This window comes from Cryptomeria japonica, chromosome 2 (genome assembly GCF_030272615.1).
Source record: "Cryptomeria japonica chromosome 2, Sugi_1.0, whole genome shotgun sequence".
Taxonomy (NCBI): domain Eukaryota; kingdom Viridiplantae; phylum Streptophyta; class Pinopsida; order Cupressales; family Cupressaceae; genus Cryptomeria; species Cryptomeria japonica.
Genome location: NC_081406.1, coordinates 408167145 through 408183068, shown reverse-complemented (window position 1 = coordinate 408183068; position 15924 = coordinate 408167145). Strand labels below are relative to the sequence as shown.

The 15924-nt window shown below is 36.6% G+C and overlaps 1 protein-coding gene across 4 annotated transcripts in view; it reads left to right on the top strand.

Annotated features, from left to right (window-relative positions):
- Positions 1-15924, top strand: part of LOC131061989 (uncharacterized) — a 227338-nt gene that overhangs the window by 187533 nt on the left and 23881 nt on the right. The window lies entirely within an intron of this gene.

Sequence of the window (15924 nt, the reverse complement as noted above, 5' to 3'; positions counted from 1 at the left end):
TAAAGGCAATCACAAGTTCTTCAAAAGCATCGAATATTTGTTTTTTCATATACTTCTGTATATCTGCAGTGCTCATTCGAGCCAATTGTCAGCCTGGTGTAAGGAGGGTGATAACCCATTCCATTGCAAGGTTAAAGGCGCATGCATAAAGGAGGTTATAACTGGAACAGCATCAAGGTTGCGTGATTATAAGACTATATCAGGAAAAGCAACAGAAATTTTAAGCTAGATCAGATTCATGACCAAGGAAAATTGCATGATCATAAAGATAGAACAGGGACAGCGAACGAACTTGATTAAGATCTGAAACTATACTTTGTAAATCACAAAGAACTTAGATTCATTACATATTTAATATTATATTGAATAAGAAGATTTTGTCTTGCATTCCAAATCCACACAATTCTCACAAATTAAGTTCGCTAAAACTATAACATTGCATTGCAATAAATCCATTAGACCTTTCAATCAGAGCCCCAAACTTCATAAGTATAATCATTAGATTGTGAAGATAGAAGAAATATTAGAGGGGACATTACACTTTCAAGCTTTGAAACATAGTAATTTATTTTTGAGGATCTTTTAGTAGAAAGAGACATGTTTATGTTTGGTTTGATAAAGAGAGATTCGGGTTGTCATCATCTATATTTTATGTTTTAAAATGGAGGAATTTATTTCAGATGAATCTCCACAGAGACATGTTTATTTTTGGTTTGATAAAGAGAGATTCTGATTACGAAAACGCTATTGCTCTTGATGTTGAGCATTAATATTAGTAGATTCTAGGACTTATGCCTCGGAATGTTAAAAGTAGTAACCATCCAAAATACAAAAGATATTTGTGTTAGTTTTTTAGAGGTTAATGTTATGAAGAAAATTTATCTAGCAAGAAAGGAAGAAAGAAATTATATAAGCTTCCTAAGATGACCTAAAGTAGGTCAAGGGGACACAAAAGTTATCTTCTCTAACAATAGAGAAGTAGTGGGCTATGAGACCCCTAATTATTGAAAGATTGTTCATTAGTGAAATGTAATGTCTCGTTTTAAGAACAATGCAATATAACCACAAAATGTAATGTCTTGATATCACTTGTAATGTCCCTTATTAAACAATATATGAATTATAGGACAATAACTGTCTGATTCTTACAATAAACTTATGTAATTAGAATAAGAATGCAATTATATAATAAATGATAAAGATCAAGCCACTGGCTGTCTCTAATTTATACAATTAAGATTATGCTTGAGTGATTTGATATCAATTTGCACTAAGTGCACAATTACTTGCGGTTTCAAATAAGACAATATAAATATGCAATGGACTAGAAGTCGATATTGCCAATGGCAATATGAATGGCTGTTTCTGAAATGGAATATATAGTATGCACAATTGGTTACTGCTGTTTCAGATCTGGAAATGATATTATGCAAGGTATATAGTGTTGTGTCTGATGTGAATAATGCACACGATATTGGGCCTTCAACCTGCTCTCCTCAAGCTCTTCCAAACTGGAATAAGAAACAATATATAAACACAATTGATGCTTTTGTGGAAGAAGTGATTGCAAATATATACTTGTACAATTAGTGGGATGTGTCTCTTGGAACCTTGGGACATGTTCATTCTCTTGGTTGAAAATTTTGTACACTTGGGGGATGTGCAAAATTGTGGTTTCAGCCACAGTGTTTGAGTATGATACTCTCCTAATTTAGGAAAGGCTCCCCCTATCTACAAACTAAACTAATCTAATATGGGTGAGACAACAGTCTTTCTTCTTTCAAGAAAACTATACTCTTTTCTCTTCACAGAAAAGTAATAGCAATTGTAAATAAATAATAACAAATACATAAATGAGACTCTTTGTAGGATTTGGAACATAAAGGGAAGCAAAGTTTCCATGAAAGCATAAAGACCTCCGTCACTTCTTCGGGACAGGAAAACAGAAAGAAAGTTCAAAGTTTTCAACTATCTATTCTCCTATCAACCTTTTTAGATGATTTTCTAGTAACCAAGCACAGTATGTAGTAGCTCAAAGTCTAACTACATGATGCACCTCTTATGCACAAACATAGAAAATAAAAGCAGCACAAAGTGTAATGTCCCCTTCTCCACAGTGATTAGTTTTGTTGGCCGTTAGCCTAGTTCGAAGGCTTGTAGGCTAGTCGGGGGCAGAAATTAGGGTTTCCTATTTTCTAGGAGGATTCTTTGGTGATTTCAAGGGCTATATGTGGGAGTTTGATAGTTTGGATTCTGGATTCCTTCTGGGTTTTCAGAGAGCTTCAGGATGGTTCGACATGCATCTGCATCTGGTGACTTTTTCCAGACTTACTATTTTTAGTAAGTACGACGATTGCTCAGAATGTGGTTAAAATCACTTTGGAAACACTTACTATTTTTAGTAAGTACTATTTTTAGCAGTTCTATTTTTAAGCAGATTGTCAGCAGGCTTGTTCAGATGACTATTTCCAACAGGTTAGTTTGAGTAGTTGGTCTTCCCTCATTTTTTGGTGCTATTCTTAGCAAGGGTTCCTCAGCTCAGTTCAGTGACTATTTCTGGCAGGGCAATTCTCTCAGCTTGTTTCCAGATATCCTTGGAGCTTGTTTTGGCAGGTTCAGTATTTGATGAAAAATGGTGTTTTAAATTAAATTATAACTTAAGGCAAAGGTTGGACGATTTATTTAAAAGGGGTTGCTTAAGTTATATTGATATATATGTCATTTCCTTAATTATATATTGGGTGATTTATTGTTGAGGAAAAATACATTATAAAGTGAAATATCAATACAGCAAAATGGACGCCTTATGGAGAAATAAGTTAATTTTATAATATATTTCACTTATCTACCTTGGATGCCACATTATGATTTTATTGTCATTTTTATAAAGAATATTTGCTCCTATGAGAAGGTCGATTTGGAGAAAGGATAGATGAAATGTAATTTCAAAATAATGTGAAGTGAATGTGCATTTGGATTTGGCGTTCATTTGGAGGGATTGTGAATTTGAATTTGAGCCTTCAAAATCTATAAATGAGAGTGTTGGGCTTCTCATTTGGCATCAAATGAATTTGCATCATTATGCTGCCGAATTGGTGATTGAAAAATCTGAGCTTCGAAGTGTGGCTTCCTAGCTAAGTCTCAGTTTCGTACTTGCAAGATAGTACCTAGCTGTGTTCATGTATTCCCAGTGCTGTTGGTAAGTGAGTTGCAGATTGTGGAGTGTTTTGATTGAGATTGGAGTGTTTTCTGGTTGCTGGTCGCGGGACTGCTGAAAGTGTATTTTGCTCGCACCTCTTGGCCAGGCGATTCCATCATTCTGGGTACCGGCTCATCCTTCCTTCCTACTATTGGCGATGCATATTGTAAGTTTTTAGCATCTTATTTTGAGTGTGGATTTTTTATATTGAAAATCGAACTTCCCAGGTTAGGCGTGGGGTTTAGTTAATGCATTGGGAAGTGTGCAAAAAAAATATGGGTGTTTCAATGGCTTTCCTTGGGTTTGTTCTCATTGTGTCGGGTATAGCAATTGTTTAGAACAGATTTTGGGTGAATTGGGTGAGTAATGAGAGAGTTATGAGCGTTTTAGTGAATCCACAGGCTGCTGGTTTTGCAATTCCAGCCTGCAGATTTTTGATGTTAGTAGAAATTTCATGTTCTTAATTGGATGTTCAGCATTACTCTCTTCTCACATTATCTTGATTATTGTAAGGTTAAGTAGTAGTACTACTAACCATATCTGCCTTGTAAATCTCACCCCGCTGAAAAGTGGAAGAGGCTGGCTTGCCGGCTATTTTCAAGTAAATTGTAATTCAGTCCCCCCACTGCATAAGTGGTCGAGTGATGTCTGATTGTATTGGTCCTCCCGCTGCATAAGCGGTTGAGTTGAGTTTGTTTTGTAATTTCAGTCCTCCCGCTGAAATATTGCAGTCGAGTGATTTGTGCCTTGTGTGTTTCTCTTGGCTGGTTCACTGCCAAGTTTATTGCATTCCCGCTGGATAAGCGGAAGGGGTTGGCTTGCCGCCCAGTATTGTATTTCATTTCATCTTTCAGCAGTTTGAGATCTAACGATCCCCTATTCACCGTATGCTCTCACCTTCCCACATTGGGCACTTGGTGATCAAAAAGTGGAAGGGTTGCAATCTTCAGCAAGTTTTCAATTTATGCTTTCTAACCTTAACGGGTTATTTGTTGTGGATGATTGTTATTGGCCTAAAAACAAAAAAAAAAATAACTGGGATATTACACAAAGTCTGCAAGTTAACCCCTTAGCTTGAGCGTCCTACAATAGTTTCAAATGTGGCAAGCAGCTCAAAGTCTGCAGTATCAAATCTGAAAACCAATCTAAAACTCCAAACGCAATAAGCAGCTCAAAGTCTGCAAGATTGAGCTTGAATCCCTCTTGTATAACACCTCAAAACTCACAATCAATCTCTAGAAAATGTCGTCACATAACACCTTGAATCAACACAAAGATTGAAAGCAATTTGCCTCTTTTAATTGACTGCAATATGATTTACAACTAAGCTCAAAGTCTTAGAGTGTACACACAAGCTGGCAGAGTTTTTCTGCACTACCAAAACATATCAATTACAATAGACCCCCTCAAGTATTTATAGGAGAGGAGCCTTAAGAAAAAGGTGGGAGGATCCCAACTAACTTGAGAAATTCTCTCAACCACCATGACTTATTTCAACTACTAACTAAGACTTAAAATTACAAGTCCTATTCTAAATTGACTTGTAATCAACTTACTTGTAATTACAAAAGTGCAAGTGATAAACTTGCAATTACAAAATTGTTCTTTCACAAGTAAACTTGTCGAAAGGAAAACTACAATTCTGAAACTATTCTATGTGTCTGAAGACACGACTCTAATTACATCATCCTTTGTTTTGAACCTTCCTTGAAGAATGCCCTAGACCAAAACAAATGAGCTTGGGAAGAACCGAAATGCTCTATAAATAGATGAAGAAGCCACCATATTATGATTGCAATCAGCAAACAAAATCGGTTTTGCCTTTAAACCCTTTCACAAAAATGGCTATGAAAGAGAAAAATTTGACTTCAAACACTTATTAATGGAGGACGTGCAAGACGTGTTTGCAATGTGGCAAGAAGGCGATTCTCATGCTTCAAAACGTGGTAATAACCAGCAAAGGGCGTATTCCAAAAACGTTTTCAAAAATACCTTAAAAAACGCCTCACGTGTTCACCCAATCCGTTTTTGGTGAAAAATGTGGCAACCAGCATTGATTCCCAACGATTTTGCATGAATGTTGGATGGATTTTGGGGAAGAAAGCCACAAAAAACGGATTTGTGAGAACAAATGTGCAGGTCGGGTTCTTCCTTAGAAAATACAAGTAGATGTGCCCTCCAAAGATGCAATCGGGTTTTTAAACCCCTTTACAAGTTTTAAATTGTATTACTTTTCCTTCACTTGAACAATTTCGGGTTTCTAGGGAAGAAGAGCACAAAAATAAAGAACAAATCGACTTGCAATGGGAAAATAAAACCCCTACAGCAATTAAAAGGAATAAAAACATAAAACTTGTAATAGGGAAATAAAATTCCCATTAAAAGTAAGACACGACATAAAATCACTTAAAAACTTAAAAAGACTTGTAATAGGGAAATAAAACTCCTATTACAACTTAAAAGCACAAAGTAGGAACTTTTATCAGAAGTTAAAAGTTCTCATTAAACTTGTAATTTGTCTAAAAAGTTCCTAGAAACAACTTAAAAGACAAAAAGGGAAAATAAAAAGCAAGTTACAAGTTACAAGTTTGAAATAAAGTGCACTTGTAATTGCTAGAAAAAACCCCTACAACACTAAAACAAAAGAAAACTCCTAACCTGCAGAAGAAGGAAAATTTCCCACTCGCAGTCAGGAGGAAAAAACCCGAATTTAAAGGAAAGACATAGCAAACTAACTCAGAACGTGATGAAATTTGAAATATGGATCAAGGATGAACCAAAGATTAGTCCAGTTCAGAAAGAAGCGATTTTTTTCCTCGAGAAGCGTGCATTAGAGTAAAAATTTCCAACTTGTAGTGACTACTCTGAAACCCGAAATTGCACAAAAAGCTAGGAAAAAGAAGACCAAAACTCACTAAAACTTGGACAATGATGGCAAAAACACCCCCCAATGATTTGACACTAACAAATGTGAGTTTTGCACCTCATAAAACGTGCCTTGGAAACAAAATGACACATTTTGAGCAAACATTTGGAGGGGTTGTCACATTTTTGAAAATCCAAAACTGAGGACAACACGTTTTTTTAACTTAATCGTATCTATTCAATATGATTAATCTCAATCTTACATTTGTTAGTTTGTGTTTGCCAATCGTTAATATTGAATATAGTTATAGTTCCTCTATTTGACCAAGTGCTTGAGGGATTAGCACATCGATATTATTAAATTGTTGTTGGTTGTCATGGATTGGGTACTCATGCTATCCTTGATCTATTATCATATAAATGATAGGTTGTCGATGTTGATGCCATGTATCTCTCAGCCGATGTCTACCCTTTCCACAAGCTACTTGATGATAACTGACGTGGTAAGAATTGCGCTCAGCCTTTGGTCCATTTCCTCTTAGCATCAGACTTCTATCTCCATCCCCTCGTCTACATGACTTGAGTGGGTCCCAACTCCTAGGCACAATGGTATCGAATTTGTTACTGAAGATTATAGACAATATGCTTTAAGCAATGCATTAAGTCTCTTATGATGACGATTGTTAGCCACATGATAGTCTTTTGCTTATCTGCTCAAGTGATAACTTTTCTACTTACTAATTATAAGGATGCTTGCAAGTCTTTATTCTTCGATGGAGCAACTTGGTCTATTTTGAAGTCTATTATAATTGTCACTTAACTAAAGCATTATGTACAATGTACTATTGTTGAAATCCTAACTAATTATAACTAATATCAAGGCTACCACCCTTGATCACATAACTGTTTATGGCTTGTTACTTTTCAAGTTATAGATGGGGACATCACATGAAACCAACTTTAATTGTGCTTGTCAGTTCAAATTTACACCCAAAAGCTCAAGCACAATTTCCTTAAGCTCGACCAATGTCTAGAGTGGGTTGACTACTCTATCTTAATGTATTTGATAATCCTTCTCGTTTACTGTAGAAAATGTTTGAGATCATACAAAATACAAATAAATGAGGTGTTGAACCAATAGAATGGACTAGTGGTCATATGATGCAAATAATATATGAGAAGCACACTTACCTATGAATAAAAGTTGAGAAGTCAACATTGAGTTAACCATCATAGTAATTTCAAATGAAGAGTAAGATAGAAACCACAAGATCTTTCATTAATTGTGTCAACATATATGATTACACAAAGCCTTAAAGGCTAGATGAAACATGAAATGCAGAAAGGGTAATGCTAAGGACATTATAATTGTGGCTCCAAGGAGCTTGAAGGCCTCTACGAACTAAAATTATTTAAAGGCCAAAGATATTTACATGAAGCAGTAGCTCACACATCTACAATCAAATGGAGGAATAATTTGTGCCCTATGCATTGATCTAGACCACACAATTTGAGCATTAAAAACACATGTTGGTGAGAGCTCTAACTTTATTTGATAGAATGTGAAGATACTTGATTTGTTGACAATATTATTTCATTAGAATGGATTTTTTGACTAAATTTCAAGGATTCCTACATAAATTGTAATAATTCTGGAAGAAGGTTCCCTTTCTTGATTGAGGTGTGGACTTGGCACCTATATACACATGAAATTCAAATAACATAAAAATACATATGTTTGGTTATTTGTCCCTCAAGAATTTAGAATGAAAGGAAAGGGAACTTTCATCTTGAAGTGGATATGTTTTCTCACCATAAGAAGCCTTACCATTTAGCTTTGGAATCATAGTGAAGACTTGCTAGATTTGGTTGGGAAGATGATTAGGCTTTCTTCCTAAATTTGGCTATATTGTGGATTGCAACCAAGTAACCTCCTTTGCTAGTTGTTCCCTTATATTATTTATTAATTGATGGATTAGCTATTACAGATGACAAATAATAAGCGTTGCCATTGAGGAACTAATAACATGTTTCATGGTCAATTGTAAGTGTAATGTCTTTGGGTTTGCTAAGCTATATTCTATATTGGTGGTAATATTAGGGTTTCATCAATTAAGATAATAAAACCAGTAATCTTACCTAATTAACTAAAACATTAAAAGAGGGGTAAATCCAATAGATCTAGCCATAATTCATTAGGAAAAGGGTTGAGATACTAATTAGATTTACTTGTTTGTTTGCCTCCCCCTTTTTGAGTTGTATTGTAAAGTTTAGGGCAAAGCAATGAACAATTGAAACAAATCAAAAGTAATAGAGAGCTACAAACATCAAATAGAGCTATAGGCAAAAATCTAAGCAGAAGAAGAGGATCAGAACCTATTGTTGGAAATTCGGGTTGAATTGTCAAGATCGTGGTGTTAGGTCGTTCGTTCTTGTAACTCTTTGACGGGCAAGTGGGATCTTTTCTGGATTAGGGAGATGCATTGGATTCATTGTCAGAAGATTGGGAAAAATTCTCAGGACCGTGGTGGTAGGTCGCCCTGATCCTCCGCTTTTTGCTCCTTTGAAATCTGAACTTGTTCATCGTCATCAACTCTGTCTGAATATTTGATCACAACTCTTGAATCAATTTCATACACACAAAAAGAGGAAAGTGGGTTGTGGATAGGGGTTTGCCTTTGGTCGAACCCCAATTTAGGAATTAATCTTGAAATTGAAATGATAATTGTAAAGGAAATAGAATTGAATTGCAACAGGATGCTTTCCTTTTGAGGGAAAGGATAGATCTAAAATTAAATGCTTGTAATTGAAGTGTACCTTGATGAAGCTTGCTTGAATCTTCACACAAGGGTCTTAGGATGTTATGTGGAATGTCTTCATAGAAGTTTGATCATGGATGCTATCTTGAATGCTATGAACTTGACTAAACTTCTCCTTCAATGCTTGATGGGTGCTTGATTGCTTGCTCACTTGAATTGAATTTGAAATCTTGATTGAGGTTCTTAGACATCATCAACTTCAAATGAGAGGGGTAGGCCTCCTTTTATACTTAACTGTCCGAAAACTATTTGAATTTCCAGAGGAGATCGACACGAGACCTAAATTCCCACCCACTTGAAGCGACTGTTGTGAGGACCAAATTTGAGTCTTGATTGAGAGGACTAGGGGGGTTTGGCACCATGGTCCTGAGCTAGGAGTAGGTTGCCTAGTGCCCCGGTCTTGAGAATCGAGACTCAACATTGGGGAAGAGACAAAAGAGAGTGAAAATGCAAGTTGGTGAAGGTGTGAGTAGAATCAAAGCATTCATTGGGCATCAAAAGACAGAACAACAAGTTGAGGTCTAGGTGAAGATGAAATTGTATGCGGATACAATTTACGACACTATATTTAGCCCCAACTTTAGCAGGAGTATGAGACTACACCCATACTCATGCTAAAGTACAAAGTCACATTGAAAAAATTTCACCAAGATACCAAAGAGACAAGACACACTAGGACCTTAGGGACTTTAGGATCTTACTATAATATCTAGATAAAAGGGTCAACACATGAAAGGGAAAGAGAACATGATTATACTGGCCTAGTAAGATTTGTTTATTATGAGTCGGTAACTTGAATATTACAAACATGTCATATGTGTGTGCATAAAGTGTATCACTGAGTGGAGTGTATGCCCCCACGTTAAAGCGAGTGCGTACACCTTATCGGGAGCAACAACTTTAAGGTAGCATGCATCCACAAGACAAGAACGTTACCTCAATAAAATGCCCCGAAGAAAAGACAAATCAAAGGATAATGGTCACAAAACATATAGGAAAAAGCACATAAGGGATCCACTAACTTTGGGGTCAGTAATGCACTTGTGATAAATAATCTATATCAAGAATAATTGTGTTGAATTGACCTTATCCCACAAAGGTAGTGGAACTACGAACACAATGGAAGAAGAGCACAAGAGATAACAAACAAATGTCTTTTTGAGTCAACATGGAAGAGATCAAAAGGAGATCTCAACACTTTGCATTGTCCCCTCATTATTCAAAATGGCCTTCTGAAGATGGCATAGACGGAAGTTATCCCTTAAGTTGGGATAGTTTATGAGCTCCAAATCCTCAGTGACCACGGTCTGATATAAATCTGATTTAATAGTTTTCAAACCCTTTTTAACTGCTGCAATCCTTGAGGACCATACTGGTGTGTTGGAGATGAGAGTACAATGAGGGACAGCCACCAAGAGCAAAGTTTGTGACAAAGATAACCACCAAAAGAGTTATAAGGGGGGTTGGCCTACCAAGCAACCACCTCACTCAGTCACCATCAAAGAAACTCAATAATCTGATCCAAAATGCCTCTCCAAATTGCTGCTAAATCTTCTACTCTCTGAACCTTAACTGCTGATAACAATCTAGGTAAATGATAAACTTAAATTGGTATTTACTGAGCTTCTCCCACCTTGGTATGGTATGGTACGACCCAAAGAAACGGGACTCGGACTTGGCTCGAACTCGGCAAGGCCGAATCGGACTCGGACTCGAGACTCGGAGTCAGACTTGGCTGGACTCGGGAAAGTGAAAAACTCAAAGAAATTTAGAGATTTTTAAATATTTAAAACTTGTTTCAGGCACCCTTTATTGAATACACCTTAAAGACACAATAACATCATCAAACTCGGCTCATTTGATTACATACACAAGTATACATCAATCACATAAGTATAAACGCAAATTTTAGCTAAAGGAAATAACAAACATAGATATATAAATATTGTCAAATGTATACAATATTACAAAACTCATGGAATAAAAAATCCATGTCATCATATGATCATCATCAAATGTTTCATACAAATACCAAAGGTAAATACAACTACAAGCCTATGGCTCAGAGGAGCCAGCACGGCTGCACCCTCCGGCCCCGGCCCCCTGCGAAGGCATCTAAGGTAGGTCCTGGATGATTCGACAGCCATAGCCGCTCCCCGTGACACCATGCCATGCTCACCAACATCAGGAACATCCGTGTCACTATCTGCCTTTGAATCTCCTATCTGTGCTCGTGCTCTTCACTCCTCCTCTACCATGGCTACAGTCTTAGGCTCTATATCTACCTGGTCGATCCAATCAGTGTCAGAATTGGAGGTTAAATTTTCCCTACTTCTATCGACGTGGGGTCAAGGGGCAGCGCCCTGCGAGGCCAAAAAAACTTATTATTTAATAAAGGCGTTGGGTGTTATTTTTCTATTGGCTGACATGTTGTAACTCTATTTTTTATCATTCTCAGGCGGAGGTTGTAGTGAACAAAGACGAGACCATTTATTTTGAAAAAACTTTTTAAAATGTTTTTTTTTGGTCATTTTATGTAACCCAGCCAGTAGCCGAGTTTTAGGCACTAGACTCGTCGAGTTTGGCGAGTTTTTGCCAAACTTTCCAACTCGGCGAGTCCGAGTCTGAGTCCTAGAGACTCAGCGAGCATGTCTCGGACTCGGACTCGCCGAGTCTAGCGATTTTCTAGTGATTTTTCGTTTCTCTACTACAACCACTCAAGCAAGTAGCACACTTCAGATTTGCTAAAAAAAACTCGTCAACTTTGATGCTCAATGGCAACCCCTGAAAATGGAGTTTCTCCTCACACCCTTGGCTGGTCTCTCACATCTGCAGATGTGCAAAACAATGCAGGTTTTCCTCTCCAAAGTCCTCAAACCCTAAGGTTGATAAGCTCCATAAGGAGGCAGGAATAATTGAGCAAAAACATGAATAGAAATGAGTCTCCAATGACCTTTGAAAACCTTTCCTCAAGTTGCCCTAATTAGGGTTGAAACCCTAACACCTCAATCAAATTTAATGAATTAAATAATAGTTACTTTATCCTCATAACAATTCTCCCACTTAGGACACACTTTATGTTATATGTTTTGTCCACTTATACTAACCTTTTATCTCTCTCTTCCCCATTCACTCTCTCACTAGGAATAGGTACATAGGAAAGGTGAAACCTAATATTATAAATATGTTTTAAGTGATCCAAGGAGAGATTATAAAGTAATATGCATCAACTTTAAGATCTCTTTTAATTTGGTTTTTTTCTCTCTCATGGATACCTGGCAAGGAAGCACCTCACTCTCGCTAGACTCATGTATGCCTTTGAAGGAGATATTCTAGGGTTTAATGTAGTTTTAGAATGGCGACTTGGAGATAACAATACTATTGACTAAGTCCACCCATGTTTACTCTAAAGTTCCCTTTGAAATAGGATACAATCACCAGTCTAGTGTCATCTGCCCGTCCTTATCAGTCTACGAGAACTTCGTTAATAGATTGATCCTGATCTATTGATTCTGGCTAAGAAGGGGACAATATATCTTCAACACCAATTAACAATCTGGGCCTACTAGTCCTTGGTGTTGACACCCATTGTGCAAGAGCCTTCAAACTAGGATGATACCCTGTTCCTGTGATCACTCCCTATCTATCAAATTCAGCAACAACGTTGGGTACTGTTGTCTTATTTGATCAAGAATGAATATGTCTTCTAAATTCCAATTTGGGAGTAGTAACATTCCACTTTCCTTCACAATTTTCCTTGCTTCATCGAGGGTGACATGATCAAGATTCAATTCATCTAAAGTAATTAGATCAATCCCGTCATCTAGCCCTCTTGTTCTTAACCATAAACCTTTAAATTTTGGGGTTTTTATGAATTGATCATCAGAAATGAATGTTTGAGCAGGAAGGGCCCTTTCATCATCATCAATTTCTTCAAGTGAGATTTCCACATCAACCCTTGCCCTTTCCTCTAGTTCTTTATCAAGAATCATATCTCTTGGAGGGGTTTTCAGTTGTTGTTCCATTACTTCTCCCTCAGCCATATTCTTTAAAATGTGAATTGTACTTTCAATGCCTATTGTTTTCTTTGAGGCCTCATATGGAACAAGGGGTGGTTCCTGGACCAGTTCATCAGCATGAACAATATTTTTTGCTATTTCTTCCTCTGTGGATTGTGGAGCCTGTACAACTTTCTTACCAATTTTGTGTTGTTGTTGTCCTGCTTTTAGAGCACAGGTGTAAATGCCCTCAAAATCATCCATCATTTCAATCCTCTTTACAATATTTGGCTCATTTAGGAAGAAACCCCTAAAAGTATGGTCGTTTTCTCTCATTTCCATTTCAATTTTGGACAAAATTGCCCATTTCTTTCTTCATTGAATAACAGTTTGTTCAGCATGAGCATTTCTAATTATATCCTCATCTAGATTAAACTCAAGATGGTAATTTGTTCTACTCTTCAAATGCTCTTCCTGAAGCCAATGCATGAAACCCTCGGGATCACATTTCCTCATTATTCTATATTTTAAAGCATAATTTTCAATCAAAAAATTGTGAACTTTCTCCAATGCTTTTGAACCAATAGAAAAATCATAATATCTAGTGACCCTAGGCAAAAATGTGCCTTTCTTCATTCCTGCATTGCATTCCCCAGTTTTCATTTGACTCACATGAAGGAGATCTTTTCATTCAGCATGAGGTTGTCATGGTTGAAAAACCAGTTGTTCAAGTTGCAGCGAATAAGAAGAATGCAGTTTTTGTACGATCAAGAGGATATCCTATAAGACATCTAGCTTGGTTGAAAGCCAACAAGATGTCAAAAGTCACACTTGCTCCTAAGCATGAAGGTACAATGAAGAAAGGAATAAAGGATACATCTATGGTTAAGCAAGAGTAGTTTGGTTTCAAAAATCTACTTTGGAGCAGTAGTACATATGATTCATTTCAAGAGGAAGGTGAATTTGTTCATCTTTCCAAAGGAGTGTTGCATCAAGTTCTAGTACACTTGTTCATGTTTCAATTGGTTGTGGCTGCTCATGATCATGCAAGGTACTGACTGCAAGTTGTTAAAAAAGAGGCAGCTACTTTGGTGAGCCCGTGAATGGTTTCTTTTGAAAGGTTTTCATTGTGGATAATTTAGGTTAGGTTAGTTTCCTGTTCCAATAAGTGCAGTTGCACAAGTACGTGTCTTGTTTTTAGTTAGTTGCTTTGCGTCAGTCATATCATCCTTCTTGTCGTCTGTGTCTTTGTTGCTTGACTCTGTAGTCCAATGGATACTAAGGCACTTAGAGTTTTGGATTCTACTCCCTTCAATCGTTCAAACAATCAAAGGAAGTTCTCCAGTCAGAGCCACTTGTTGTCCTCATTTTTGGATTTTCAAAAATGTAACAACCCCTACAAATTTTTGCTAAAAATGTGTCATTTGTCTCCAAGGCACGTTTTATGAGGTGCAAAACTCACATTTATTAGTGTCAAATCATCAGGGGTTGTCTTTGCCATCGTTGTCCAAGTTTTGGTGAGTTTTGGCCTTCATTTTCCTAGTTTTCTATGCAATTTCGGGTTTCAGAGCAGTCACTGCAAGTTGAAAATTTTACTCTAAGGCACGCTTCCCAAGGCAAAATTTTTGCTTCTTGTTGAACTGGACTAATCTTTAGTTCATCCTTGATCCATGTTTCAAATTTCATCGCATTCCGAGTTCGTTTGCTATGTCTTTCCTTCAAATTTGGGTGTTTTCCTCTTGATTGCAAGTGGGAAATTTTCCTTCTTTTGCAAGTTAGGAGTTTTCTTTTGTTTTTGTGTTGTAGGGGTTTTTTCAGGCAATTACAAGTGAACTTTATAAAAGACTTGTAACTTGTAACTTGCTTTTTATTTCCCATTTCCCCTTTTTGTCTTTTAAGATGTTTGTAGGAACTTTTTGGACAAATTACAAGTGAATTTAAAAATACAAGTTTTTATGAGAACTTGTAAGTTCTCATAAAAGTTTCTACTTTGTGCTTCTAAGTTGTAATAGGGTTTTATTTCCCTATTACAAGTTTTTATGTTTTATTGTTTTATTGTTTTAGTTGTAATAGGGATTTTATTTCCCTATTACAAGTCGTTTTGTTCTTTCTTTTTGTGCTTATTTCTCCTAGAAACCCGAATTTGTATAAATGAAGGAAAAGTAATGTTATTTTTAACTTGCAAAAGGGATTTAGAAACCCAATTGCATCTTTTGAAGGGTATTTTTACTTGAAGTTGAAGGTGAAGAACCCGAACTGCATTCTTGCTCCCAAGAATCTGTTTTTTTTGTGGCTTTTCCCTTTGAATCCAGTTTGCAAGGAGTTGGGCATTGAATGTAGGAGACATGAGAGATTATTGCTCCTCCATTTGCTGGGCGTTTTTGCCACGTTTTGCCACGTTTTGAATCCCTCATTCAATGTGTTTGTTGGTTCGTTTGAATCCCTCTTGCAATGTGTTTTGGCTGGGCGTTTTTGCTTCTCCTTTCAAATGTGGAGAGTGAAAGCTCTTTGTGCATTTTGCTTCTCTCCTCTTCATGCCATTTTTGGAGGAGGAGGTTGAATCAAAATCCGTTTTTGGCTGCCAAGGGTTTTCAACGTGTCTATTTATAGAGCTTTTGTTTCGGTTCTTCTCAAAGATTGTTCTTTTGAAGGGCATTTTGATTAAGCAAGTTATGTATTTTCAGTTTTGTGTTTGTTTTCTTTTGATTGTTTTTAGTTTCTTGTTTCAAATCATTTTGTTCTTTGAATGCAATTTGTAAATTTGTATGATTTTCCCCTCTTGCAAATTTTTCTATTTACTTGCAATCGGAATTTTAAAACCTAATTACAAGTGCAAGTTGTAATGTTCTCTTACTTGAAGTCAGTCTTCCAAAACCTGAAATTGGTCCAAAATGCACTCAATAACACTTGGAAATGAGTCTTAAAGGTCCAATTACAAGTGTAAACTTGTAGTTACCCATTACACATATAAAGTTGCATGTTTGTTCTCCACAATTGCAAGTTAATGCTCTTGTTTTTCCCCACATGTAATGCAGTCCTCGAA